At 41.6% G+C, this 21147-nt stretch overlaps 1 protein-coding gene across 9 annotated transcripts in view; it reads right to left on the minus strand.

Annotated features, from left to right (window-relative positions):
- Positions 1-21147, minus strand: part of ZBTB20 (zinc finger and BTB domain containing 20) — a 683935-nt gene that overhangs the window by 570962 nt on the left and 91826 nt on the right. The window lies entirely within an intron of this gene.

Here is a 21147-nt window from a genome sequence, read left to right on the forward strand (position 1 = left end):
GGGCTTGTTACAAAAATAAAAAGTTTGCTGCTTTAGAAGTAACAACTTGAAGATCCTGTGCCAATCTAGGGGTATACTAGGGGGGTACTACCAGATAACACTTCAATGTTTTACCTGTGCTGAATAATATAGACGTAAAGGGGTACTCAGCAAAAAAAAAAAAAAAAATTCTTTCAAATCAACTGGTGTCAGAAAGTTATATAGATATATAATTTACTACTATTAAAAAATCTCCAGTCTTCCAGTACTTATTAGCTGCTGTATGTCCTGCAGGAAGTGGTGTATTCTCTCCAGTCTGACACAGTGCTCTCTCCTGCAACCTCTGTCCATCTCAGGAACTGTCCAGAGCTGTAGCAAATCCCCACAGAAAACCTCTCCTGCTCTCCAGACTGGAGAGAAAACACCACCTCCTGCAGGACATACAGCAGCTGATAAGTACTGTAAGACTGGAGTTTTTCTAATAGAAGTAAATTACAAATCTCTGGCACCAGTTGATTTGTAAGATTTTTTTTTTGTTGTTGCTGTAGAACCCCTTTAACTGATTAGCCAAACACAACTCTCCAAATACCATGCACAGACATATAAAACTATAGGCTATGTTCAGACCTCGTAAAAGGCCGGCCGTTCCGTAACCCGGCCACGTCACAGAACGGCAGGTCTCATTAAAGATCATACCGGCAGGATGATCTTTAGCGTCGCAGAGTTCTGTAACAACGGCCGTGATTCCCACGGAACTTACGTTGTGTGAACATAGCCATAATGTGTATACCTTAGTAAAAAAGATTGGCTTTAGTGGAACCAACCCAACTCTCTATTTCAAAGTGTAAAATTCACAATCCTCCAGCTGTTGCAAGACTACAATTTCCATCATGATTGGAGCATGATGGAAATTGCAGCTTACAACAGCTGGAGGGCCGTGAGTTTGACAAACCTGATTTGGCTATGTTCACACTACGTAAAAGTATGGCCGTTGTTGCCGAGGGCAACAACGGACGTACTTTTGGTGCAGGGGAACAATGCCTTACTTTCAATGGGATCCCAGCCGGAGCGTAAACACATCGTATGATGTGAATTCAGTGAATTCCGGCCGCAGAAAACCCTGTCAGTTCACACAGTGAAGAGAGCGGCCGAGATGATCCGGCCAGAGACCGGCCGTTCCGTCACGGAACGGCCAGTCTCTTACGTAGTGTGAACATAGCCCTAATGTGTATGAGGGCCTCCAAACTCTAGTCAAACAAATGATGCTAGAAAGGGTCGGACATGTTGGATTTTAAATGCCTGACCCCTTAGTTTTCAGGGAGATAAGTCACCACCTTAGTTGTCTGACAGCAGCTTACATTTCCTCGCCCTACTCATGAGATGAACGTTCATGTGTATTGGCTCTTCACATGTAGATATATGCAGAACCTTGAATACTTCAATTATAGAGTGTGTGTGGGGGGGGGAGACAGAGTACAGACAGTAAAAATGACACCCTCTTACACATTTTACATACTATCGCACCAAAAACTGAGTTTTTTCATTTTTATAAACCAATGAAACAGCCATCTCTTATGCTCATTAGGACATATTGTTCACATTGCTTAAAAATACATGTTTTTTTTTCCCATGGAAACTAAAAACGTAAAATCTTTAAAGCGAATGTACCATCAGGTACATTTGCTTTAACATGACCCACGGATAGATCGGCGCCGGTGCAGGGAAGCTAGTGCCACGGTTCATTTTTTGAACTGCGGCCCGGTTCCCATGTATGGCGCCGTTCTATCCACGGGTACTGGGCTGGGGCTGAAGCACTGGAGGCGGGCCAGGCCGCCCCCAGTGGGAGGAATCCCCCCTCCCTCTAAGACGTGGCTCTGTTAGAATCAATGGGAACCTGGCCGCGGTTCAAAAAATGGACTGCAGCATCGGCTTTCCAATCGCTTTAAAAACTTTTCTATTGAATTTAATGGAAAACAAGGAACCACACAGAAAGGTGGTATATCACTTCTTATCTGTGGACTAAGTATCCTTTTACATGGCCTGATATGGGGCCATGCATGTACATAGATGAGCCACAAACTTGCTTGCAGTGCCGTCAGAATGCACAATTAATTGTGCTGCAGGGCCGCAAAAAAAAGATGGCGGGATCGTTTATGTGGCCATTTAAATATATTATGCTGTTGGCTGCACATCTTCAGTGTACACAGTGCACAACAAATGCAATCACCCGGAGATCAGGCCTTTTCCCACTCCTCGGCTGATCACTTACACTTTTACATGGAACAATTATTGTCCTGATAATTGACCCATGTAAAAGGTGGTCTAGGACACTGCAAGGGTTAAGGTACGGAAGCCTGGTGGTTTACGTCAGTCAAAGAGTTAATTTTAAGATCCCTGATGAGGACAGAAGTATTATTGCTGCATATTAGGGGTCCAGTGGTAACCCACCCCACTAGGCCCAGGCACCGTCCAGGCTGTGACAGGCTGAGTATTGTTCAATTTTCTGTTTACTGATCAAAGAAATGAGTGCAGGGAAGGAATAGAGAGGACTGTGCAGCTGTAATTGTATGGTCACATAGTGCTCGCTATGATCATAGAGATGAGTGCAGAGAAGGAAAAGAGAAGACAAGACTGTGCAGCTGTAACTGTAAGACCACACAGTTCTCTCTATGATCACAGAGAAGACTGCAGGGAGGGAATAGAGAGGACTGTGCAGCCAGTGGTGTAGATACCATGAAGGCAGACCAAGCAAATGCTATAGGGCTCGTGATCTGCCTTCATGGTAGCTAGCGCCCAGCCCTGCCATTGTCTCTTGTGGCCAGAGGCAGCATTGCACCTCCAGCCACAAGAGCCTCCCCTTCCCTGCATGTAGATCGTCACATGACTTGGCACAGTCCCTCAGTGTTCCATACTCTCAGCTCCCCGGCAAACCAGTGGTGTCAGTCGTGCGCTAGGAGCAACATTGCCAGGTCATGCGAGTATGATGGAGGGGGGGTTCGTACAGGATTCATCTGGCCCCGTACAATTTCTTGCTATGGAACCCCATGAATCCTAGCTACTGTATGCCCCTGTGTGCAGCTCTTACTATAGGACTAAAATTTCTCTCTATGATCAGGCAGAGAGTTTCCGGAGTGCTCTGCTCGATCATTAAGAAGAATGTTTAGGGAATCTGCGAAACAATAAAGCATACTTTTTCTGGGCAGTATAGCTTCAAGAAATGGTGGTTACCAGTGAATTTGACGTAAAAAATAATTTAGCATTAATTTTTTTTCTGTCAACATTACTAGAAATCCTATATAAACCAGACCCTATGGGGCACATTTACTATTAAGTCTAAAACGTGTGATTTTCTACAGAGTATTAGTCCTATTTGGCTGGGTAAAAAAAATAGACTAAGTCCAAAAACGTTTCATAAATTTGTGAATAGAATATCCTCAGAATATTCGCTAAAAAAAAAAATATCACAGAATAGTCACAAAAAAACTGCGCAAAAAAGTTCACCTGGTACTGATCAGACGTCGGCCTGCACCAGTCTGTGCCACTTTTTAAAAAGTTGCAAACGATAAATTGGGTGCAGTTATCGGATTATGCAAATTTTAGGTGAATACTCAGATTTTTTTTAAAAATTGCATCTAAAAAATATTCACCCATCCAATTCTGGTTCATAAATAGAACTTAGACTAAAAATGGGCAAAAAATCTAATTACCCACTTAAAAATAGACACAAAGTCCCTGATAAATGTCCCTCTATGAGTCAATAGAAGCCTAGCATGGTGAGTTAGTTCATTCACAACTTTTCTAAAAGGCAAAGACTAATGTAGAAGCGGCAATCGCAAGGATTGAACCAACTTGTCGAGATGTTTGGAGAAAGTAGAATGTTGTCTCCATTACATCAGTTCTGTTCACATTAGTATCATGGTTTTTGTGTGTACAGGAGCCATAATGCATACGGGCCCATCTGGTTTCAGGTAATTTTTTAGCAGAACGTCAAGCGATCCCGACTGCCATAGAAGTGAGAACAGGGCCTTTATGTCATATCTCCGGCTGACTGAGAGCAACCTCTGTCAAACTGAGCAGCACTGTGCGGCGGGGTTTTTTTTTTCCACAGAGAAGAGAACGTTGTGTTAATGGAATACTCTGTGCATCTGTCTATTTCTCACAATGTGAGACATAAACAGGGAAAGGAGGATATGGAACATGTTCCGTGGCAGGCAATGCTAATCTGAGCACTACGTTCCCGAGATCGGAGCGGCATCTATGGAACAACACGTGAAATATTGTCTCATAACACATGGCTGTTTCCACAATTAAGGCTGGGTTCACACTGCGTTTTTGCAATCCGTTTTTTTTTTTTTCATCCATTTTATGCACAAAAAAACTGGATAAAAAAAGTAATGCATTTGTGTGCATCTGTTTTTCTACTAACCTCCATTATTAAAAAAAAAAACGGATCAAAACACATCCCTTTTTATAGCGTACACAAAAATGTGGTCGAGAAAAAAAAACGGATACGTTTTGTTTTTTTTATCTTTTTTTTATAATGGAAGTCAATGAAAAAATGGATCAAAAGAGATACACACAAATGCATAAATTTTTCCATACTTTTTTTTTTTTTTTTTGCAACACTCCCCCCCTCCCCCCCCAAAAAAAAAAACAAAAACAGTACAACAACAACAGATTGTAAAAACACATTGTGAACCAAGCCTAAGGTGGAAAACGGACAGTGCTGGTTATGTCATGTACAGCCTAACATGCACAGGGTAGGCGAGGGGTGCCTATTGACCTGAGAGCATATATACATATATATATGTGCAAAGTTGGCAGCTCCATGGAGTCAGGCTCCATAGAGCTCCATTATAAGCCGGACTCTTTTTTCTAACTCGGGAGTGCATATACTGCAGCGCGTCTTCTCCCCGTTAGATCTTACAATCAGTATGAGTCTGAACACTTGGACCTGGAGAGATCTAAACTTTTGACACCTCTCCATGATGTGTCTCCATGACATGGCAAAGGTTTTTTGGAATGACAGTGACACCTTAAGTTTTATTTTAATTCCTTAAAAGAGTACGGCACCAATAAATTATTTTACATTGTATTCACTATGCAGAAGTAGGGAAATCTATATATAAATCTATATATATATATATATATATATATATATATATATATATATATATATATATATATACACACACACACACACACACACACACACACACACACAATAGAGCAAGAGGGAAATAAAATGTATACTCACAATAATGCCACAATGTCATCAGTGTTCTCTTCCTGAGATACCTACCTCTTACCTTGTGTCCTAGAAATCCACTAACGAATAAACCAAAAAGACACTTGATACCTTGGAAGGGCCCTGGTGTTTTCCTACCCTAGGCCCTGCCTATCCAAGACTTCCACACCTTACCCTATTCACTTTCCCTCTTCCACAACAGGAGCAAATCTATGAGGATTTGCTGCTGCTCTGGACAGTTCCTGACATGGACAGAGGTGGCAGCAGAGAGCGCTGTGTCAGACTGGGAAGAATAAACCACTTCCTGCAGGACTTACAGCAACTGCTAAGTATGGGAACACTGGAGATTTTTTAACAGAAGAGAATTACAAATCTCTGGCACTTTCTGGCACTAGTTGATTTGAAAGAATTTTTTTTATTTAGTGAACTACCCCTTTACTGTTTGTACAAAACTGAATGATCGGCTTTTGAATCCCACTATCTGCTCGCTCCATGGAGAAGGTGGATTTTTTTTTTTGCCTTCTTCTGGATCAACAGTACACAACATGAGGTCTAGAAAATAGGCATTAGTGATGAGCGAATAGTGAAATATTCAATATTCGTACGAATATCTCCCGAATATTCAATTGAATATTCGATTTCATTAAAGTCTATGGGAACAAGTATTCGATTATTGAAAAACATCTATTCGACCACTTGGAGGTAAAAAACGGAAGCTGGGGGATTTGAACGCTTATCAAATATTTATTGAATATTCGGCGAACTATTCGATAATATTCGATAGATCGAATACCTTACTATTCGATCGAATATCTATTCGATCGAACAGTATTCGCTCATCACTAATAGGCATATATGCCTTTACAAATGCACTAATACAAAAATAAAGTAGTGCAATATTTCTGATGTATGAAAGACTTTAATTCATTCCAGCGCATTTCCCCCAAGTAATACTTTAACCAGGATCATCAGGGAATATCATAAACCGTAATAGGCCTCTAAGAAATAAAGTGCAGAGTGGTGCTACCCCACCATGACACCCGCTATAATGTGAGATCTGTAGACCTCGTGTTGTGGGAGAGAATAGGGTAAAGTGTCTGTGTGTCTTTTTGATTTATTGATTTGTGTATTCCTAGGAAGCAAGGTAAGAGGAAGAGAACGCTGATGGCATATTGTGAGTATACATCCTTATTTCCCTCTTGCTCTATTGTGTGTATATATATTTCCCTATTCCCGCATAGTGAGTGCAATGTAAAATAATTCATTTGTGCCGCACTCTTTTAATGAACTGTGGTAAAAGTTAAAGGGGAACTCCGGATAAGAAAAACTTGTTTTCTATTTCTGCAACACTGGAAGCTGATAAAAATCCAGGAAGTGAAAAAAATGGCCCCTGTGCCAATCCACATTGTCTCCTGCTCCTTCTGCTCTGCTGAATGATCGGCTTTTGAGTCTCACTATCTGCCCGCTCCATGAAGAAGGTGGAAATAGCCCGAGGACCACCTGGTAAACATGGCTACAGCATATGGCCTATATGAAGGGTCGCCGATCCAGGGATTCATCCTGATTGCGAGATCCAGAAGGAAAATTGACTTGTACCCCAACGGTTTTTGTATTTGCTTTCTTTCTAGATCAACACTATAAAGTAAAGCCTTATTCACAAGTTCAGTAAAGTTGTCCGTTTTTCCAGATCTGTAATCCCAGTTTAACTTAGAGCACATTGATTTCTATTGGTCTATTCACACAGTCCATGTTAATTTTGATCCCCAATCTGTGCGGATTGTGATTGCGGTACGGATTACCAATAGAAGTCTATGGGATCAGTGTTTTTTACGACCATCATGGATGTCACATCCGTGACGTCCGTAAAAAACACGGATAAAATATTTGCAAACTAGTACTATTCACATTTTATGGAGACCGATATGGAAGCGGTAACAGATGCAATACGGATGCAAATACAGATGAATTTATACGGACCACAGAGTAAAAATAGTGGGAGTTTTGCGGTCCAGAAAAATTACTGAACGTGTGAATGAGGCCTAACAGGTTGAACTGAATATCAGTGATGAGCAAAGTGTGATTTGTTTCACTTCGTACAAAGCCAAAGCATCGGCATTAGAATCCCGCTGTCTGCCCACTCCGTAGAGAAGGCAAAGAGATAGCCAGAGGAACAGCGGAAAACATGGATAGAGCCCTTGAAAATTACGTTTCCCAGGTGGTCCTCGAGCGGTTTATCCACCACCTTTTTATAAAGTGGGCAGACAGTGGGATTCAAAAGCAGATCGTACGCCTCGCTCATTTCTAATATATATATATACACTCACCGGCCACTTTATTAGATACACCTGTCCAACTGCACATTACCACTTATTTCTAATCAGCCAATCACATGGCATTTAGGCATGTAGACATGGCCAAGACAATATCCTGCAGTTCAAACCGAGCATCAGTATGGGGAAGAAAGGTGATTTGAGGCCTTTGAACGTGGCATGGTTGTTGGTGCCAGAAGGGCTGGTCTGAGTATTTCAGAAACTGCTGATCTACTGGGATTTTCACGCACAACCATCTCTAGGGTTTACAGAGAATGGTCCGAAAAAGAAAAAACATCCAGTGAGCGGCAGTTCTGTGGGCGGAAATGCCTTGTTGATGCCAGAGGTCAGAGGAGAATGGGCAGACTGGTTCCAGCTGATAGAAAGGCAACAGTGACTCAAATAGCCAACCGTTACAACCAAGGTAGGCAGAAGAGCATCTCTGAAAGCACAGTACGGCCAACTTTGAGGCAGATGGGCTACAGCAGCAGAAGACCACACCGGGTGCCACTCCTTTCAGCTAACAGGAAACTGAGGCTACAATTTGCACAAGCTCATCGAAATTGGAAAGTAGAAGATTGGAAAAACGTTGCCTGGTCTGATGAGTCTCGATTTCTGCTTGAACATGACAATGAGTTCACTGTACTCCAATGGCCTCCACAGTCACCAGATCTCAATCCAATAGAGCATCTTTGGGATGTGGTGGAACGGGAGATTCGCATCATGGATGTGCAGCCGACAAATCTGCGGCAACTGTGTGATGTCATCATGTCAATATGGACCAAAATCTCTGAGGAAGCTTCCAGCACCTTGTTGAATCTATGCCACGAAGAATTGAGGCAGTTCTGAAGGCAAAAGGGGGTCCAACCCATTACTAGCATGGTGTACCTAATAAAGTGGCCGGTGAGTGTATATGTGTATGTATTCTGTAGTTTTACAGCAGCTTTGATACTATGAACATCAACAAGAAATGCGATTAACTTCCAGGTGTCTAAACGAAACAAAAGGATGTACAGTACATATGTATACAAGGACAGCTTGCATTACAGCAGCTGAATAGGAGGCGATGAGAACAATCACTAACATGCCTTTTCTATGCTACGAAAGAAAAGATCTAATAGCAGCAATATGAGTTAGACGGCACGCGGGAGGTTGATCATTTTCATAGTGAAGCGAATGCAGCAAGATATACAAGAGCTGAAGGATAGAATATAGACAAAAGCAACGTAATGTATGTCAAGAAGACAAAGAAGACCCTCAACATTGTGCGCCGATGACTACAAGCCTATAATCTCCATTGGTTCATAAACCATAAAATCATCAACTATCATTGAGCGAGAAACACTATTATTCTGAGAGTAGTCTGAGAGGAGCTGAGAAATAATGAAAAGACTAATAAAAACCAATGCAAATATAAAGCATAGTACACCCTGAGGCAGCCAGCTCTCATTCGAAGCTAAATGGGGCAACGTAATTGGATGCAGCCTTATTTATGTTTGTTCCTTTCTTTTTTTTAATAAACCCCGCCCCTGAGGAGTTGAGTAATGGATTATAGGTGTGCAGTCTAACATTGGAAATACGGATGATACTTGAGATTGTGTTGGTAAAACTTACAAAGTAACTAATCTAATTTTCTCTCTGGAGTTGGTCTTTCAATCATTAAAGGGAATCTGTCACTAGGTCTATGATGCCTTAAATGAGGGCAGCATAAACTAGTCACAAAATGCTGAACAGATCGGTGTATTACTTACATCTTTCTGTTTGCTAGTTCTCCTAATATGCAGGGGAATAGGATTGTTGCCACACCCCTCCTCCCGCCCTCCAGCTGCTGATTGACAGGTGACTGCCTATACACAGCATGGGTAGATAACTGCCAATCAGCAGCTGGTGGGCAGAGTTTTCTGGTGCTCATGAATATCCAGGACTACTGGACTCATGCACATAATGGAGAGGACTACTTATTGTCCAATTTATTCAGAAGGATCTCTCTGGATCAGCTGCATAGAACATGTAAGTGATACATCATTCTGTTCAGCATCTCTGTCACTAGTTTGTGCTGCACTGAGATAGGACACCATAATCCTACTGACAAAGTCGGAGGTTGGGGTCGAGGACTAAAGACCCAAATAGAGTACAAATCAAACTTGAATTTATGTATATAATTGACATGATGAAGCCCAAGACTACTTGACCAATAAAAGGAGGTCTCATGTGACGGGTCCTTCCATTGATTCTGGAAACATTCTGGTACATCAGATAAAGCTAAGGAGAAAGAAGATGTGCTCCTCCGCCGAAACTGACACCTGATATAACAAAGCTTATATACAGGCAGATGGAAGAAAGATCCCCCCCCTCCCCCCAATTTAAGAGTCTAATAAGGGTCTTATGATTACACAAATGGTCGTATCACTGGCTGAATCTATAGCAGCATCTGCCACCATCTTTACATTAGTAATAATGTCGGTCTGTAATAAAGTTATAGCAGAGCTGAACTGGTTGTGGATCTGTCATTAGAAAGACTTTTCTACAGACAGCTGTCTAGCTCCAGGCACCCCAAACAGCTGACTTTGCTGGGGTTAGCCTGAACCAGCATGCACCAGCTTTCATAGAACTACATGGCAGCCATGGTTCTAGTTTAGTCAGAGGGGGCCGAGTGAGGATTGTATCTATTGTGTAGTGACCAGATTTTACCACACACAACCTACTTTATATGATAAGAACTGTGGTTGTTTTTATTTAAAACAACGGCCGTTCTTTTCATAGTGTAATATGTAGCACTGAAGTCAATACAAACAACAGCCGTGCACACAATGTATTGAACAACAGCCGTTGTCTGCTATGGCCGTTTAAATAACTGACGTGTCAATTATTTGCGGCCATTGTGCATGGATTTTCATGCAATGACGGCCTTTGTTCTTGAATGCAATACAACAGTCATTGGCCGTACGCTGTGTGAACATAGCCTAAATGTAACTTGGTGGGCACCTGTGTGAGCATAACACAACCAAGATGGACCTTCAACGTCCACCGCTCTGAACTGTCAAGGACAACAACCCCCGAAACAGCCGCCTACAGAGGGGTAACTTCACCTTATTAAATACCTACTTTTAAAAATAAAAAAAGTTGGACACTGACTTAAGAGAAATACCTTCAAAAAGGTGGTGTTAGAGGTCATTCATATGCTGGACTGGAAATTCTGGGAAGAAGGACTTGTAGGGCAGCGCTGTAAGTCATGGCGACTCCTCACAGAGAAGCGTAACCCCCCTCATCCTTCACAAGTAAACTGTTAAAGTTTCTGTTCACTGAGTGAAAATCCAGAAAACAAAGAGGAAATGTACATAAAGTTTACAAAGAATTTAAAAAAAAAACATCTCTACAATATGTTTGACAACAGTGGATACCACTTTGTGGAGTCCGAATTCTTATGGTCTCCAGAAGGCAAGCACGTTCACAGCTGCATTCAGAAATTATTTTAATCTGTGTTTATTCTAAACATATTCAGCTACATCTAGATACCATACTTTCCCCTTTATAAGACACTTTTTAGCAGGAAAATGCTTCTTATATTCCACAGACAAGACGGCCGGAAAGTGTCAGACCAACCTGACTGCTTCCCTAATCTTTGGGCGCAGCGGCATCGAACCGTGACTAGTCAGGGGCGGCTCTCTGCCCAGATGACTAGTTTCTTCTTTTTTCCCGGATGCTGCCGCTGTGGCTGGTATGCTCCACAACAACTGTGCCGATTGGATCACTTGAGACCAAATATTAGTAGGCTCCTTTTAGACCCGTGGGCCAAAATTTTGGTACATTTTAGGGGCAAAAAAAAAATTGTGTGAAACACATAATAAAGAAACATTGATTCTGTTGGGCGAAGAACCTTTTGTTCTCAGAGAGATAAGTCACAGCCAGAGTTGCCCGGCAGCAGCTTATTCCTCCTGTCTTTATTGAGAACACATAACTATTCAGCCATGTTGCACACTCATGTGTGGTTGGAGAGTTTCTATGAGGATCTGGACAGTTCCTGACATGGACAGAGGTGGCAGCAGAGAGCACTGAGCTAGATTGGAAAGAATGCTCCACTTCCTGCAGGACATACAGCAGCTGATACTGGAAGACTTGAGATTTTTTTTAAAGAAGAAGTAAATTAAAAAATTTGTGGCATTTTCTGGCACCAGTTGATATGAAAGATATATAATTTTGATATAAAATTCTGGTGAACATCGTTGGTCTTAATTAGGCAATCAGAAAACTAGGATTTTACACAATAGATCAGGACCCCCAGATATAATTGAACATTTTCATCATTTGGAAAAGAAAAGATAAAAAAAATAAAAACAACGAAGCAAACAACGTCGTGCCATGGAGCCCGCAAAGTGATGCACTTTGTCAATTTTCACTTTTGAGCAATTAAGGATTCAGGCCATAAAACGGGCTTGCATTTTTAATGATTATTAAAAAATGGAAAGATTCATTAGTAATTGTCATTACACTAAAGAGTCGCCATTACTAACAAACAACAATATCTCAGCGTAATAACCGCGCCGCTTGATAGACGTGCAAATACATAATCAGTTTTATGGCTGAAGAAGAAAAAGAAAAATATGATTATTGTTGTGATGTGTCTCTTCCAAGTCCCATCATAATAAGGAAATGTAAATACACTAAATAAAAGAGGATCGGGGGAGCGGCAACTCTAATAAATACTGCAAAATGGAGATTTCATCTTACAAACAATGGCTCCTAGAACATCCCTGGAACATTCCGCTGCATAATCATCCTCATAATCTGCGAGATTGGAAGAAAGTCAGAGTCCTGTTAGCATACAGAGAGTCTTTAGAGATCTGTAGGGTTGGAGACGCCATGCACAATGTTTCACCCCTACGGTGGGGTCGTGGATAAATTGGCCAACAAAAATACAGATGAGGATAAATGTCATCTGAATGGAACAGCACGGTTTTGATTATTTACAATTATAGCGCTCAATGTCAGGCGGCTGCACCCAAAGCTAACAAGATACATTCTACTATATAAAGGACCATGGCTTCTAGAAAGTGACAGAGGAATGGGGAATTTATTATACAATGGCATTTTGCATGCAGATCTGGGGCTAGCGCAAGATATTACAATTTTAAGAGGTGCTGGCCACTTAAAGGGAACCTGCTCCAGTGATTTCCTATGGTAATTGTTCTTATCTCCGCTCACTTGCAAATTGAGCATGCAGATGAGCCTACCGCCAGATCTCCACAATGGGACCAGCACCGGAAAACGCAGGAGCAGGTGTGCATAGAGGCCATGTCCAGGGGTGGGGTGGGTGGGGCTGCCTGGGGTGACAGGTTCTCTTTAAAGGGTACCTGTAGCCAAACCCCCAAAATGAGATGTTATTATAATCTGGGTTCACACTATGTTTTTGCAATCCGTTTTTTTCATCCGTTTTTTTTTTGCAAAAAACGGGTGGAAAAAACGGATGCATGTGAGTGCATCTGTTTTAATCTGTTTTTCCATTGAATTCCATTTTTTGATCCATTTTTTTTTAACATACACAAAAAACATAGTCAACCTCATTTTTGTGTCCGTTCAAAAAAACGGATCCGTTTATTTTTATGATGGCATTCAATGGCAACACGGATCAAAACGGATGCACACACATGCATCCGTTTTTTCCATCCGTTTTTCTGCAAAAAAATGGATGAAAAAAAAACAGATTGCAAAAACATAGTGTGAACATGCAAAAACATAGCGCGTCCTGGTTATACAACTTTTTAAAGCCTCTTGATACTCCCTTCAATTCTCGAGATATGTTGGTTTATAGTTGGTCTGTAGATGGGCGTAAGCTTTTAAAATTGTGAGTGAATATCAGGTAATGTGTGGGATTAAACAGTCAAAGGGGGTTGTATTATTACACATTTACACACCCTGACTATATAATTCTGTCAATCACCTGATATTCACCCAAAATATTTAAATTACGTTCATGCCCATGTGACTAATTAAATAGACAAAACATAAACTGAGAAATCGCGGGAATGAGAGGGTGTAAGAAGTAACTGTAAAATGTATGCAATCTACACATCTAAGGCATTTATGGATTGTAAAAAAAATTCTGGAGTGACCTGTGACCGTCTGTATACCAACACTTTATGTACTACTTCAATGCACATACTAAGCTTCTCATACAACCTTATTGGTGGCGCTGCGGGAGCAGAGAAAGCTTGTAGCACCGGGGGAAGAGATACCAGTGCACTGGGGGCATGGTGCCCGCCTCCAGAGTACCAAAATACCTCATTTACTTAGTAAGAAAACGGAAAGCTCTTAGGAACCTGATGGTGCATTAAAAAAGGACCACACCATCAGAAATCAGCACAGCATGGAGCCAAAAGTGTCATATGAAAAGCTTAAATGGGTAGTGCAGCGTTTTTCTTTTTCTGCTTTATATAACTTTGTAATGTGTGTTAATAAGCTGTATGCAGTTATTGTCCTAAAAAACAACTTTTAAACTTGCAGCCCTATGCCCAACGGGGGTATCTGTGCCCTAACTTTGCACCACCCCTCCGTCCCTCCTCCCCACCCTCTTCATCATTAGGGAATGCCACTGGAACATTTTCTAATGTCTGAACATGGCACAGGTGTCTTAACGATCCAGCCCATGTGCCGTGCTCACACAGGTGAGGAACAGGAGATAATCTGCCTGGAGCATTCCTAATGATGAGGAGGGCGGGGAGGAGGGACAGAGAGGGTGTGCCAGCCTAATGCATACACAATCTAAGCCCCGCCCATTGGGCACGGGGCTGCCAGTTTAAAAGTTGTTTTTTTAGGACAATAACTGCATCACCTGCCGAACAGACCCCAGGACATATCTTGGATTAAAAGCAGCTATCCGAAGGTACAAGCGGTTTGGGGGGGGGGGGTAAGATTGTGGGTACAGAGTCGCTTTAAGTTCTATGCCGGCAAAGCCCCACCCATTTTAGGAGGTGCGCCTGATGTAAAAAAGAATTGCAAATTTTCGGTGCAAATCCGCTTTGCACAAAAATGGGTAGGTAGATACCATGAAATGTAGCGGGGGCCCATGCACTCATGGTCCAGTGCTGAGATGGTCATACATATATGCTCATTTAAAAACAAAGCCTGTGTTGACAACAACCTGAAGACTATGCACGATGGCTGAATCTATCACCTTCCAAAGATTGTAGGGTTTAGCTAATTCGATAATAATGGCTGCCCTAAAAAAACTGCAATGAAGCCCTGTAGACCACTAACGCCAAGGTTCAAAAGAGCAAAGAGGCTCCTTAGGGCTCATAGAGAATCAAACAAATTATATTCTATCAGAATGAATACGCAAAGATGTCCCTATAAGATCCTCACTCATTGCCCATGTATATGTAAATGGCATCTGTATACTTTACATATGAAGCAATGATGTATTTCTATGACTTTTCCTTCATTAGCTTTGCCACAAGCAGATAAATCTTTCCCAATCCTATTAATAAAAGACCCCAAAATGACCATATAAACCATGCGTGACCGGAAGGGCGTACTAGAAAAATAATGTCAGTGTGTATCTGGTCAGTAAGGTGCAGCCCTCGTTCAGGGCGAATACACTGGCACCTGAAGGGTGGAGAAAGGTCATGTATAATTCACGAGCCAGTCAACCAAATCTAAGAGCCAACGTGAATATTTTTAGGAGCTGGAGAGATGTGCATGAATTATCATCAAGGAAAAGAGCTCCGAAAATTTGGGAACCTGCAATAATAGATAGATATATACAAAATGGAGAGACGGGAACTACCAAATAAACTTTTTAATAGAAAATTGCATCAAAAATGTATATTACCCCTTAAGCAGTGTACATGGCTTATTGGATAGAGAGGAACTGCTTTACTTTGCAAGCTAAAAAAACTGGGGTTGGATCAGTCAGGTTGATCCTGTGTCCACCATTATATTATATAAGAATATTCTAACTATACAATCCCACTATACATATATGTATGTATACACAAACACATTACTGATCCTGTAAGGATCCTGAGTTACATGCTGTATTATACCCCAGAGCTGCACTCACTATTCTGCTGGTGGGGTCACTGTGTATATACATTACTGATCCTGAGTTATATCCTGTATTATACTCCAGAGCTGCAGTCACTATTCTGCTGGTGGGGTCACTGTGTACATACATTACATTACTGATCCTGTACTGATACTGAGTTACATCCTGCATTATACTCCAGAGCTGCACTCACTATTCTGCTGGTGGGGTCACTGTGTACATACATTACATTACTGATCCCGTACTGATCCTGAGTTACATCCTGTATTATACTCCAGAGCTGCACTCACTATTCTGCTGGTTGGGGCACTGTGTACATTGTAGTCCTGACCAGCCAATCAGCAGCTGCAGTGGAGTCTCACCTCATTCACGACACCACGACCTGGAAATGGATGAACAGCAGGAGGGAGGAGTCAGATAGTAGCAGCGAGAGGAAGGTAAGTATGCTTTATTTCACCATCCCCAGGCATATGTAAAAAGAAAATCCATTTGCCCAGAGTACCCAGTGAAGGCTTTGTTCACACTTAGTATTTCGGTCATTATTTCTTGGCAAAATCGGAAGCAGAAATTTTAATGGAAAAGATTTGCACAGTTTCTGTGTGCATAATGCACTCTTGGATTTGGTTGAATAAACACTGACCAAAAGGCTGTGTGTGAACATAGCCTAAATGAAGAAGTCCCACATTTGGAAATGATGATAGATCCCATAGAATAGACATTATTTATCATGCCTTTGGCTGTCCAGACATGATGGGAATTGTAGTTCTGCAACAGCTGGAGGGTCGAAGGTTCCCCCATCCTGGATATAAAAGAAATGATATATGGCACAGTGGTAAGGGCACACAGGCATGTAAACAAAGTCGGAGAGTGCCCGATACCCTCATTAAATCGGGCGATCTAGCAGATACCTATTTGAAGTGAATGTATTTTGCCACCAGGACAATTGGAACTATCGGTCATTCATTTTTTTATTTTTTTTTTTTACATTTTCAATTGAGTTAAAAATATTTTCACTAACAAATTCAATCTAAAAAGTATATTAATCTGGCAGACAGTGGCGGGGAAAAACTAGACAGAAAGTAACAGAACAGTATGACCAAATAAAAAAGAAAATCACCGCTAATGTGGAAAACAAGCCCGACGAAAACGAATCGTCTGATGTAATCACAGGCAACTTGGAAAATTGTTGTCTGTAAAAACTGAAAAATTGTTGGAAGCCAAAACATACACAGAGCTTCCTATCTGTAATCAGAGGCTTCATTTCTGCTCATTACGATCTCATGAGCACATTAAGATGTTATTAGCATTAATTACTTTGGAGCATCTATGCATGAGCAGTGACAGGCATGCGTGCTGCTGCCGCCGCCGCTGCTGCTGGAGAGTACCAACGTTATTATATCCTTGCGTTTTGCTTAGAAAACATGTGAAAACATTGCTGGCAACACAAATTAACTAATCTCGCATAAGGAAAATAATAAACTGATTGCAGGAGCTAATAAGAAACAAATACAAACAGTCTCCAGACTCGTCTTCTGCATCCTGCAAGACAATGGCAGGGTCTACCGAGCGCAGGAGCGGGAACGGCTGGGGCTGAGAAACAAGGAGCTTCCTGCTTCATAACACACTTATGGTGAGGGTGAGGAGGAGGATATGGCAACCGGGCCTGGATGCTACTTTAGGCCTTGTGCACACTCTGAGACATGCTTTCCTGTTATAACCAGGGCTAACAGCACTGTAGGCAAGAGTCTGGAGGTAGAAGTAGAGGAGGATGCATGCTAGCTTATCAGCAATCCCAAATGTTGGTTTAAAAGAGCAGAAAAGTCCAACTGCATCTGAATGTGTGCAAAAAGTTTCAAGCTTTTGTTGAACGTTGTATTTGTATGAATGTATGTGCACACTACGGAAACCGCAGCTCGTGGCCGCGTGGGTCTCCGCCCGTGTCATGGACTCTATTCTATGCACAGGCAGATTCAGTCCCCATTCTGTGGACGGAGGGTGGAATCCGCCCGTGCATAAAATGGCGTCTATGACACAGGTGGAGACGCGTGCAGCCGCCTGAGTCCACGAGCAGGTGCGAGCTGTGGAATCTGCAATGGGTTTTCCGTCGCTATTCCGTAGTGTGCAAGAACCCTAATAGAGCAAAAAGCAAAAATGTGTCAACCTACAAGGTCTTTGTCACAATTGGATTGCACACAATCAGATGCTGTCAAAAATAATGTGTGAACACAGTCTAAACTGCTCTAACTGCTGCAAAAAAGCAAGTGCCTAAAATGGACTAGGAAAGGAGCCATGCTAAGTGTTGTATAGACTGATATCATGATACCCATAGAGCGCCATGACCCCATATTGGACCTGTAATTTTACACAGGGAAGGCTGTAATATAGAAATATTCTATCCTAAAATCATTGCTTGTGAGGGAAGAAGAAGGTGTCTAACAGGTGAATTACACAGCAGCACATGGAGACTGGTCATGGTACCGAGAAGAAACTCTACAGACCATGTATTGTTACAAATGCACCAAAGATCTGCACTGAAAGGTGCCACATTTTTACACGTCTTAGATGCTTTTTAGACACTTTCTTACAGGGCGTGGTTTAGTGGGAAAAGGGTGTGGCCTAAATTTTACTTCTGGCTCATGATTTTGGCATGAAGTAGATCAACAGTTGGTCTAAATGTGGTCATTATATTATTATAACTTATCGCCCAGATTTATAAAAGATTGTAAAATATACCCTGGTGTAAACTGCCCACAGCAACCAATCACAGCTCAGCTTTCATTTTTCGAGAGCTGAGAGCTGAGCTATGATTGGTTGCTGTGAGCAGCTTACACCGGCGTATATTTTACACCCTTTGATAAATCTCCCCCGTATATGTTTCAGGTTTTATTTATAAACTTTTTTCGGATACTAGAATACCCCTTTAATGCTTCCTTATGTTTTTATAGTCATGTTTTTATTTCAGCCTTTTCTTTTTATATAGTTTGATTTCAGCGAGACAATCAATACAGCTGTCTATTTCTTTCCCGACGATGTCAGTGAATTACTATCACAAATACTGAAATCCGATTTTTTTTCTTAAGAAACCAAGAAAATGGGTCCAAGATTTTAAATTTAAAAAAAATTAGGGATAAATTGTGGCTAAAAGTTATATAGATTAAACACGATACATCCAATAACCAACACTGAAGGGAAGGGATATCAGAGATGAGCAAACCTTGACAACACTCGGCATTTAATTACCGGTGACTGAAGAAGTTGGATGCAGCCATCGGGTTGCCTGGAAAATAGCCATTGGTTGCATCCATGTTTTCTAGGACTCCCTGGGGCTGCATCCAACCTCTTCAGCCAACGGTAATTAAATGCGAAGCGTTCTGGTTCATCAAGCCGGAGCGTGCTCGAGGGTCACTCACCTCTATAAGTTATTATACCTTGGTATTGATCTTGTGGCTAATCACCTCAGTAATGTTTATGTACACCACTCTCAATTCTCCATAATAAAGACTGTTCCTCTAAATCACACCCATACACCAAACAAATAATATTCCTATCTGCCACTAACTATTTTATTAACAGTGTTCTTATAAACCCTAACCCGTTCACTAACTATCCAGTTCCAATAAACCACACCTACTGTTAACTTAAACTAGAAAGTCCATAACTTTAGGGACACGTTCCTGTCAGAAAAGTGATGGATCCATTTTCCCTGTCTGTTTAGTGTTCAGGCATATTTCCTAAAGGTGTGCAACACAAATTTTGCAAAAACCTAAACAACCCGACATTTTTCTCCAAAAACAGAAAAGTGTGCATTTTGTGGGTGTGTCCTTTAAAACCAGCCTCAAACCACAAATTTATTAGGCAAACCGTAATTTTTCTGACACTTTTTCTATTCTAAATATCAGCCAATTCTAGTGAGGCAGGATAGTCTGCTCTTAGTTGAGATTTGAAAAACCAACCAGATTTAAAGCGTAACTGTCATATTTTTTTTTATTGCAGAAATCAGTAGTATAAGCGATTTTAAGAAACTCTGTATTAGGTTTTATCAGCCAAAAAAAGCCTCTTTCTGTACTCAAGAAGCAATTTCCCAGCCTCCCCCCCTGACTTCTTATCTGTGCATTATCAGGCAAACACGTCTTCATTACAGAGAAGCCAGTGAAGACGGGTTCTGCTCTCTCCATTCTATCCTTATGGAGGGGGGAGGGGCCGAGGGAGATGAGGGAGCAGGAAGAGGGGACATGAAGGTCAGCTGTTTGTAGACTGTTTGGGCACCTAAACCGCAGGATTCTGGGGTCAGAAAGGTCAGTGCTTATCTATGAACTTACTGAGAGAAGATTGCAGGGTGTTGTGCTGTGCAAGACTGCTCCATGCTCAGTCACTCCTAACAGCCCCTCCCCTCTCCATAGCCACATAATGGACACAGAAATCCTGCTTCTTCTGAAGTGAGGGGGGAGGCTGGGAGATTGCTTTTTCAGTACAGAAGGAAAGACGTTTGGTTTATAAAACCTATTACAGAGTTTCTTAAAATCGCTTGAACTGTTGATATTTAATGTTTTCAAAAAAATGACCCTGAAATGACAGTTACGCTTTAAGGGCAATGAGTCACATTAGTGAAAGTTTTACCAAAATAATGTGTCAAACAAAACTCATGTGACTCTCAAAGGAAGGTAGAACTCTCATCAAAGAGCAACACAGAAATCAGAAGAGAAATAACTCTCATAAAGCAGTCGCATGTAAAAGTGTCCCCATAGGAGAACAGGTGTTCCCCACCATAAAAAGGGTATATCCTAAGGGGCAAACCTCTCAAGACTAATTTTAAGGAGATAACTCTGGAATCACAAACTTTGGCTTCAGGTTAAGCCCTACATCTTATAGCCAGCAGCAGAGTGTGTGGAGGACACAAGTCAAAGGACAACCCTTTGCGGTGATTTTTTTTCCATCTCCCTGGCATTTTTACAAAAAAAATATCACCAAGCCCAAAGTTGTCCTTTAAATAGTGTTGCTGTGCCGCGCAGCTTACCTCCCTGCCCCACAGAGTAAGCAGTAATGAATAATACATCACTGCTGTATAGGAGCAGGGACTCTTATCAAAATGACAGAAGTCCCTGCTCTCTATAGTTCTTGGGGCTCTCTATGCTAGGATCTCATGGAAACTACATATTGTACAAAGTATTGAACATTCACTGGACAAGGAGCAGGCCATTCAGCCCGGCTAATGTAATTAGCTAAACATAGCACTGATGCTTACCACATTGTAGGAACATTAAAGAGTGGTGCTGCATCTCTGTAAGGGAGCAGAGAACCTGTCAATAAGACAGGATTTACTTGTTGGGTAGTGTTAAAACACGTACTACCAGCTACTTTCTGTGGACAAGGCCTATATTGGGGATTTCCACACTAAAGGGCAGGAGAGGAAACTGCTAATCGGGCCCCGGACACAGAAAGGAGACAGATAAAGCATTTCTTTATGATTTTTACTAGAACAGATTATAAAAGGGGGAAGAAAAAAAGTCTTTACACCCAAATGATGAGTGTTCGACACAGCTGAGCGCCCTAGAGGTTTGTTTGTCTCT

The sequence above is a fragment of the Dendropsophus ebraccatus genome, chromosome 11 (assembly GCF_027789765.1).
Source record: "Dendropsophus ebraccatus isolate aDenEbr1 chromosome 11, aDenEbr1.pat, whole genome shotgun sequence".
NCBI lineage: Eukaryota > Metazoa > Chordata > Amphibia > Anura > Hylidae > Dendropsophus > Dendropsophus ebraccatus.